Below are 9,786 nucleotides of genomic sequence, written 5' to 3' on the forward strand. Positions count from 1 at the left end.
GCCTGGGTGAGAGAGTGAGACTCCAACTCAAAAAAAAAAAAAAAAAGATTTAAAAATGAACTTGAAAATATCAATAGCAAGTGGAAAATTATAAAAATGGCTTATAAGATATGGAAAAGAACTAAATAATACTTTTAGAAATTACACAGCTGAGAAGTTAATGATCTAGAAGAAAAATCAGAAAAAATAACCCCAAATGTGCTACGAAGAAACAAAAAAATAGTAGTTATGGAATGAAGTCAAGAGACATGGAAAATAACATGACAAGGTCTAAAATATGTTCAATCAGAGTTCTAAGAGAGTGAAATTAAGGCAGAGGCAACATTTGAAGAGATAATGGTTGAGAATTTTGCAGACCTACTTAAAGATAGCAAGCCACAGATTTAGGAAATTCCATGAATCCCAAGCGGAATACATAAAAAGAATCCACAAATGAAAAGAAATCTAGACAAATCATAGTAAAATTGCAGAACAGTAACAAAGATACAAATTTAAAAGTAACCAGAGGAAAAGAAAGCTTGCCCCCCCCCCACTTTAGTTTTTTGAGTCAGAGACTCACTCTGTTGCCCAGGCTACAATACAATGGCACGCTCAAGGCCACTGCAGCCTCGACCTGCTGGGCTCAGGCGATCCTTCCGCCTCAGCCTTCCAAAGGCCCCCCCTTTTCTGAGTCACTGATTCACACTGTTGCCCAGTGTAGAGCACAGTTGCATGATCATGGCTCACTGCAGTTTTGACCTCCTGGGCTCAAGCAATTCTTCTGTCTCAGTCTCCTGAGTAGCTGGGACTACAGGTATGCACCACCATGCCTTCCTAATTTATTTGAGTTGTAGAGATAGTTCTCACTATGTTGCCTAGGCTGGTCTGAAATGTCAAGTCTCAAATAATCCTCCTGCCTCAGCCTCCCAAAATGCTAGAATTACAGGTGTGAGCCACTGCTCCCAGCCATCAAATCTTAGGAATGCATTACTGATGAAATAAGTAGATTGTTACAGTGAAACCCAGAAAACAACTTCCACTCCAGGTCACTGACATCCACACAAACCTGGCAGTGATATGTTTCCCCTCCCATTATTACAACTAACTTTAAAAATATTTTTGCCAGCCCGGCTCGGTGGCTCAGCATGTAATCCCACGCCTTTGGGAGGCTGAGGTAAGTGGATTGCCTGAGCCCGCGGGTTTGAGACCCGCCTGGGCAGGCGAGACCTCATCTCTAGAATAAATCAAAAAAATTAGCTGGGCGTGGTAGCGCGTGCCTGTAATTCTGGCTACTCGGAAGGCTGAGGCAGAAGGATCGCCGGAGCCCAGCAGGTTGAGGCTGCGGTGGCCGGGAGCGGCCACTGCACTCCAGTCTGGGCGACCGAGTGAGACCCCAACTAAAAAAAAGAAAAAAAAAAAAATTTTTGCCTTGAGATCAGGTTTTAGTTTTGACTATCAAGCTTTATTTCTACTCATAGGACTAAAGGTAATCATACCGATCTGTCAGTTTATCCATGCTTTTCCTTTTGAGGGACTGAAGAAGCTTATGAAACAGGAGGAAGAAGGCAAGAAGCACCCTACCAGACATTTATCAGATGCATAGGCTGTGGGATAGGGAAGGAAAGCTTGCCAAGGGTGAACACAGTGAAGATGCAAATATGGCAGCAATCTAAAGAATAAAAGTAAAAACAAAACACATAAGCAGAAAATAGATTCCTGGCTTAGGAAAGAAAGAAATTCACAAACTCAGTAGCAGCGCCTACATTCTGTGGGATATATTTTTTTTTTAGTTGGAGTTTCACTCTGTTGCCCAGGCTGGAGTGCAGTGGCACACTCAAGGCTACCACAGCCTCGACCTGCTGGGCTCTGGCGATCCCTCCGCCTCAGCCTTCCACGTAGCTGGAACCACAGGTGTGTACAACCACGCCCGGCTAATTTTTTGATTTATTGTAAAGACAAGGTATCACCAAGTTGCCCGAGCTAGTCTCGAACCCCTGGGCTCAGGCAATCCTCTTGCCTCTGCCTGCCAAAGTGTTGGGATTACAGGTGTGAGCCACTATGCCTGGCTTCTCTGGGATTTTTTTTTTTTTTTTTTTTGTTGCAGTCTCACTCAGTCGCCCAGACTGGAGTGCAGTGGCAACTCCTGGCTGTCGCAGCCTCGACCTGCTGGGCTCCGGCGATCCTTCCGCCTCAGCCTTCCAAGTAGCTAGACTATAGGCGCACGCTATCACACCTGGCTAATTTTTGATTTATTGTAGAGATGAAGGTCTCGCCAAGTTGCCCAGGCAGGTCTCGAACCCGCAGTTCAGGCAATTCACTCACCTCGGCCTCCCAAAGCATGGGACTACAGGCTGAGCCACCGAGCCTGGCCTTCTATGGGATTTTTTAAGAAGAGAGAAAGAAAAGTCAAAGCAATAACATTAGAAAGGAGCAGGTGGCAATCTTGCGGTATACAGTACCATCACTGGTTTACCCTTTGAATTACACTGTTAGTTTTGCCTCAGTGGGATGATTAAAATTTGTATTTTGGTATATCTTATTAACCTAACAGGCACTTTCTCCCATTAAACTGCTTTGGTTGAAGAGCCCATGTAAAATGTTTGGAATAATTACCTGTTAAGATAAAACTTGCTATAAGAGACAGAATAGTTAGTAATTAAGAGTATGGAATCTGGGGACATCCAATGTTAACTCTACCATTTATTAGTTCAGTGACTTTGGGCAAATTACTTATCAATTATGTGTCTCTGTTTTGACTTTTATAAAATGTGAATAATAAGAGTAACCATCTTCTATGATGAATGACTACTGAATACATCAAAAATACTCAGAACAGTTCCTGGCACACAGTGCTATACATACATGCCAGTTATTATGTGGGGATACAAGGAGATTTTCCTTTTAAACTTCCCGTGCATCTGTCTCTTTCGATGGTTCTGGTGGTAGTTCTACCTTCATGATGGAAGCATTTAGTTCTTAAAGGAACAGAGGTTTTCCTTAAGAAATTTCTAGCCGGGCTCGGTGGCTCAGCCTGTAATCCCGAGCTTTGGGAGGCTGAGGTGAGTGGATTGCCTGAGCCCCCGGGTTTGAGACCCACCTGGGCAACTTGCTGAGACCTCATCTCTACGATAAAATTTTTTAAAAAATCAGCCAGGCATGGTAGCGCGTGCCTATAATTCCAGCTACTTGGAAGGCTGAGGCAGAAGGATCGCCAGAGCCCAGCAGGTCGAGGCTGCAGTGGCCTGGAGTGGCCACTGCACTCTAGTCTGGGTGACAGAGACTCCAACTCACACACACACACACAAAAAAGAAAGAAACTAGATGTTTTCCCTCTAAGATTGGTTACGAGGCAAGAAGTCCCCTCTCACCACTCTTACTCAACATAGCAGCGGAAGTCCTAGTGAATGCAGTAAGACAAAGGAAAAAAAAATGTATACAGACTGGGAGGAAAGAAATAAAACTGTCTTTTGTCACAGATGACATGATTGTTTACGTACAAAATTTTTAAAAAACACAATTCCTGGCTGGGCGCAGTGGCTGAAGCCCATAATCCCAGCACTTTGGGAGGCCGAGGCGAAAGGATTGTCTGAGTCCACAGGTTTGAGACCAGCCTGGGCAACATGGTGAGACCTCGTCTCTATAATAAATCAAAAAATTAGCTGGGCATAGTAGTTCGCGCCTGTAGTTCTGGCTACTTGTAGGCTGAGGTGGAAGGATTGCCTGAGCCCAGCAGGTGAGGTTGCGGTGGCTAGGAGCATGCCACTGCACTCCAGCCTGGGTGACAGAGTGAGACTCCAATTAATCAAAACAAAACAAAACCATTCCTGGAACTAATCAATTATAGGAAGGACAAAGGATATAAGGGTAACATACAAAAGTCAACTGTCTTTCAATATATCGGCAATGAACACTTGGAATTTGAAATTAAAAACGAAATACTATTTATATGAGCATCAAAAATTTAAATATTTAGACATAAATCTAACTATACACACACAAACACACAATCTATATGAGCAAATCCATAAAACCCCAATGAAAGAAACGAAATACATCTAAATAAAGGAGATATCCCATGTTTACAGTTGGGGAGGCTCAATATTGATAACATGTCAATTCTCCCTACCTTGACATATAGATTCAATGCAATCCCAAACTCCTAGAAAGTTATTTTGTGGTTCTCAGCAAACTGATTCTAAGGTTTATATGGAGAGGCAAACACTCAGAATAACACAATATTGAAGAAGAAGAACAAAGTCAGAGGACTAATTCTACTCCAATTTAAGACTTAATATACAGTAACCAAGACAGTATAGTATAAACTAAATAACAGACAAATTGATAATGGCACAGAATGGAGAGCCAAGACATAGATCCACACAAATGTAGTCAACTGATCTTTGACAAAGGAGCCAAGGCAATTAATGGTGGAAGGAGAGTCTTGTTCAACAAATGGTGCTGGAACAACTGGATATCCATATACAAAAAAAGAACCTAGATATACAACTCATACCTTTCACAAAAATTAACTCCAAATGTATCCAAGACCCAAATATAAAACACAAAACCATATAACTTCTAGAATATAACAGGAGAAAACCTAGGTGACCTTAGGCTCGATGAAGAGTTTTCAGATAAGGAACCAAGAGCATGATCCATGAGAGAAAAAATTATTAAGCTGAACTTTATAAAAATTAAAAACTTTTAAACATTTTTGTGCTGTGAAAATTTTGCTCTGTGAAAGATAATGTTGAAGGAATGAAAAGAAAAGCCAAAGAATGTGAGAAAATCTTTGCAAATATGTATCTAATAAAAAAATTTGTAACCAAAATATACAAACAACTGTTAGAACTCAACAATGAGAGAATAAACACCCAAATTTAAAAGTGGGCAAAAGATCTAAACAGACACCTTACCAAAGAAGATACCAAGATGGCAAGTAACTATATAAAAAGATGCTCAACATCACATGTCATTAGGGAATTTCAAATTAAAACTACAATAAAATACTACTGTACACCTATCAGAATGACCAAAATCCAAAAAACTGACAATATCAAATGCTGGGGAGGATAAAAAACAACAGGAATACTTATTCATTGCTGGTGAGAATGCAAAATGGTAAACTACTTTGGGCCAGCAGTGATTATACATAACTTCTAGGTTATTTACCCAATTGAGTTGAAAACTCATGCTTACATATAAAACCTGCACACAAATGTTTATAGCAGTTTTATTCATAATCACCAAAACTGGAAACAACCAAGATTTCCTTCAATGGGTGACTAGATAAACACACTATGATATATCCGTACAATGGATATTATTCAGCAATAAAACATGAGTCACCAAGTAGTGAAAATAATTGGAGGAAATGTAAATGCATATTGCTAGGTGAAAAAAAGCCAATCTGAAAAGTCTACACACTGTATAATTCCAACGAACTCTATGCTATTTTGGAAAAGGTAAAACTGTAGAGATAGTAAAAGGTCAGTGATTGCAAGGGGCTCAAGGGTGAGGAATAAATTAAGTGATGCCCAGGGGATTTTTATGGTGGTAAAAATATTCCGTACGTAAGGGTGGACACATGCCATTATGCATTTGTCAAAACCCATAGAATACTACAACATAAAGAATTATTCTTAATGTAAATTTGGACTATAGTTAATAATATATCAATATTAGCTCATTAATTTTTGTAACAAATGTACTACACACTAATGCAAGATTTTAATAATAGAGCAAACTGTGAAGAGGAACAAGGGTATGGGATGAGCTGATTATATGGAACTCTATGTATTATCTGCTCAATTATTCTGTAAATCTAAAGAAATACTAACAAAAAATAAAGTATATCCATTATTTTAAAATTAACGAAAAGCAAAGGGATCAAAATAAATAACTTTTCTGGTTCTAATACAAAGGTAATATACATGTCTTTATATCATAGAAGAGTGATTTCAAAGAAGCGTATATATGAAAAGTATAAATTTTTTATTATATTTTGCTACTCTTCTTTAATATAGTCTTGAGTGCAGAGCTACATATTCAGTTTGTAAGCAACAAAATATATTTCATTAAAATAATTCATTAATATTCAACTTTCCTTTGTACACTGGAGATATTAGAAAGACCATGTCAGCCATTTTTAAAAAAGTTTCAAAAACGTATGATTTCTAGTGTTTTGGTCTTACTCTTACTGATCTTAAACTATAGATGATGCTCTGGGATGTGAACAAATCATCCTATGTCCCCCACCTCCACCTCTGTTCTTCATATCGCTGATTTTTGTTTGAAGTTTATGGGCAAAATTTAGCTCCGTAGATATGAATGGAAATGCAGGTCTGACAAATCACATCAGCATCAGGGCTAAAAGTCCCAGGACTACAAACTACTGTGGAGGAAAACACATGAAGATTATTATAACTTAGAAGTATTTTATACCAATAATATAAATCTGCCTTCAATATCACATCATTTCTGTACCCATATTATACAGAGTAATGTTCTGCTAATTAAGTTGTGGAAGAGTATGAGTTTCAAACTTTCGAACCTTATAGAGAGGGGAGGTTAGAATCCTATTTTTTCCTTCACTATCAGCATTTTACAGCATCTTCTGCAGTGCCCCATTTCTAGTTTTCTAATTCTTATTTCCTAGTTCTGTTTTCTAGGTAGAACTATTCTGTTTTCCTTCATTGTACAACAGCCTAACTCAGAACACTATAGAAATGTTGTGTAATAGAAGCATATACTTTAGGAAGAATTCATATACATTAAGATAACATCTTTAGAAATTTGGGCTTTGAATTTTTACTTCCCTTTAGACAAATAAACTTTTTGGTAAGAGATTCCATGTAAAGATTCAATTCAATTATCCTAAGCGAATTACTCATCTATTCTTCTGACTATATAATCTAAATATTTAGGTATTTATATAACATATTTTATAATTACCACAACAGCTAGCACAGTTGCTGTGAAGAACTATATTTTTTCCAAAGCCCGGTCGACAGGTATCCAGACGTGCTATCTGAAAACTGTGGTCTACAAAATGCATAGCTGGTAGAGTTTTATTAAAGTTATGGGAAAACATATATGCTTGGCGCCGAAAAAATTCTTCTATTCGATTTCTTGCCTAAGATTTAAAAATGCCAGAGAGAGTACAATTATTAAACCATGAACCAAATTTCTCCTCTAGTATCAGAGGCAATAATGTGCAGTATAAGCATGCCATGCTTCATAGCATAGATGAATTCCTGAAAAGTTGTGTGTCAATACTAAAATTAGTCTAGCCTTGACCTTATCAACTACCATCAATTCACACATACAATGGCTAAGAAAAAAATTAAGATTTAAAAACTTTGTTTTAAATTATTTTCAACATGCCTATTCTGTATGTAGATAACTGAGAGTTCTTTATTTATCATTGATTCCATATAATCACCAAGATAATAGAGTGAAGAAAATGGAAACCAAGACTTTTCTCTAATCAGCATTATAAACTAATCATGTCGATTTTTTTTTTTTTTTTTTTGAGTTGGAGTCTCACTCTGTCGTCCAGACTGGAGTGCAGTGGCCGCTCCCGGCCACCGCAGCCTCGACCTGCTGGGCTCTGGCGATCCTCCCACCTCAGCCTTCCAAATAGCTGGAACTACAGGCACATGCTACCACGCCCGGCAAATTTTTGATTTATTGTAGAGATGAGGTCTCACCAAGTGGCCTGGGCGGGTTTCCATCCCGCGGGCTCAGGCAATCCACTCACTCCCAAACCGCGGGCTCAGGCAATCCACTCACTCCTAAAGTGTGGGATTACAGGCTGAGCCTGGCTAATCATGTAAATTTTGTTTCACTTTTTTGAGCACATATAGAACTGAATACTTCTCATAAGCCATGTACCACAGTGAGTGTATGGGCTCAGAAACCATGTAAGAAGAGTGAAGGGATTTTTAAGACAACGTCCTTAGCTTCTGAGGATAACAGGGGAGAGAGCAACTATTATGACTAGTTATAGATATAATTTTGGAGGCTCCACTGGCTTAACTTAGGATGACAAGATGATGAGGTTGTTCTACAAGCTTGCTGTTTAATCACCATTTGGTGAAGACCAGGGATTTATCCTTTTGATATGAATTAAATATATAACATTAACCTGGGGAAAGTGTCTTAATACTCCAGACATACTACTCTAAAATAACACATCCTGAAATAGCCAAGAATCTCAGAATTTCAGTTTAAAAAACTAAAATAAAAAATCAGTAATACTTCATATTTAAGTTTAAAAAATAGTAATTTAAATTTACGCCTTAGAAATTTTTTATTGATAAATATTCACAACATGAAGAATGAATTTGTAAAGAAACTTTTAAATTAATAAAAAGAAGTAGTTACAAAAATCTCTCAACAGCTTTACTGACTATTCAAATACTTCCTTCTTACAATTAATTCTCACCTGAAGGATATTATAGTTAGTGATATCTTCACAGTCAATAGATTCATTGCAAGCACCTTTCCACCCTGGAGCAAAAGGATTAACTGGAGAGGAAAAAAATGATAGGTTCACAACAAGATTCTAAAAAGTTCCAAACAAGTTTTAAAGCTATAAATGCTGAACTCAGGAAGCATGCAGGCATGCGTTTAATCCAGCTATCTAATTCCAGTAAGAAAGGAAGGGGCACGATTTGAATAATTTATATATTATGATTTCACTCCATCTTGGGGTTAATGCTTGTAACTACAAGGCTTTAAAATGAACAGAAATAAATTGTTTGGTTAATCCTTTTTATTAAGTTCTCAAAAGTGCAATTTAAAATCCTATAAGAAGGTATACAGCCGAACTCGGTGGCTCAGCCTGTAATCCCGCGCCTTTGGAAGGCTGAGGTGAGTGGGTTGCCTGAGCCCGCGGGTTTGAGACCCGCCTGGGCAGCGAGACCGCATCTCTACAATAAATCAAGAAATCAGCCGGAAGTGGTAGCGCATGCCTGTAATTCCGGCTACTTGGAAGGCTGAGGAGGAAGGATCGCCGGGGCACAGCAGGTCGAGGCTGCGGTGGCCAGGAGCGGCCACTGCACTCCAGTCTGGGCGACAGAGTGAGACTCCAACTCAAAAAAAAAAAAAAAAAAAGTTATACAAGAAATATTAGTTGCATAGTTAAGGCTACATTAATAAAATAATATTGATTTCTAAATAAGCAGTAATAAATCATATACACAGGTAATTAATGTGTTGATTTTTTATTTTTTTGACTTGGAGTCTCACCCCATCGCCCAGACTAGAGGGCAATAGCACGCTCACGGCCACCCCCGCCTTGACCAGCTGGGCTCTGGTGATCCATCCGCCTCAGCCTTCCAAATAGCCGGAACTACAGGCATGCACTACCACACGCAGCTAAATTTATTTTGATTTATTGTAGAGATGAGGTCTTGTCAAATTGCCCAGGTTGTTCTCGAACCCATGGGCTCAGGCAATTCCCTCACCTCGGCCTCCCAAAGTGCTGGGATTACGTACTTCAGTCACCGTGCCCAGCCTAGTGTGTTAAATTTTAAAACCATAACCAGGGTAAGATAAAATGTACACTTTAGTGCTTAACATTTAGACCTTTTATTTATAAGATATCTCATATAATCATGATAATTAATTTTGTAATATATAATGGTTCAAGACTAAACTCATAACATTAAAGAAATGCTAGTTTTGTTGTTTTTTTTTTTAACTTGGAAGGCTATAAATAGTTCATGTATGAGGCCATGTCTTGGAGTTTCAACAGAATGGCATTTATATGATGGTTCTATGACCTGGCACGACAAAACA

The 9,786-nt window shown here is 38.6% G+C and overlaps 1 pseudogene; it reads right to left on the reverse strand.

Moving 5' to 3' along the window:
• Window positions 1-9,776, reverse strand: part of LOC103251147 — a 12,433-nt pseudogene extending 2,657 nt beyond the window's left edge.
• Window positions 9,777-9,786: the final 10 nt, after the last annotated feature.

The sequence above is a fragment of the Carlito syrichta genome, unplaced genomic scaffold (assembly GCF_000164805.1).
Source record: "Carlito syrichta isolate Samal-C Ts95f unplaced genomic scaffold, Tarsius_syrichta-2.0.1 Scaffold136438, whole genome shotgun sequence".
NCBI lineage: Eukaryota > Metazoa > Chordata > Mammalia > Primates > Tarsiidae > Carlito > Carlito syrichta.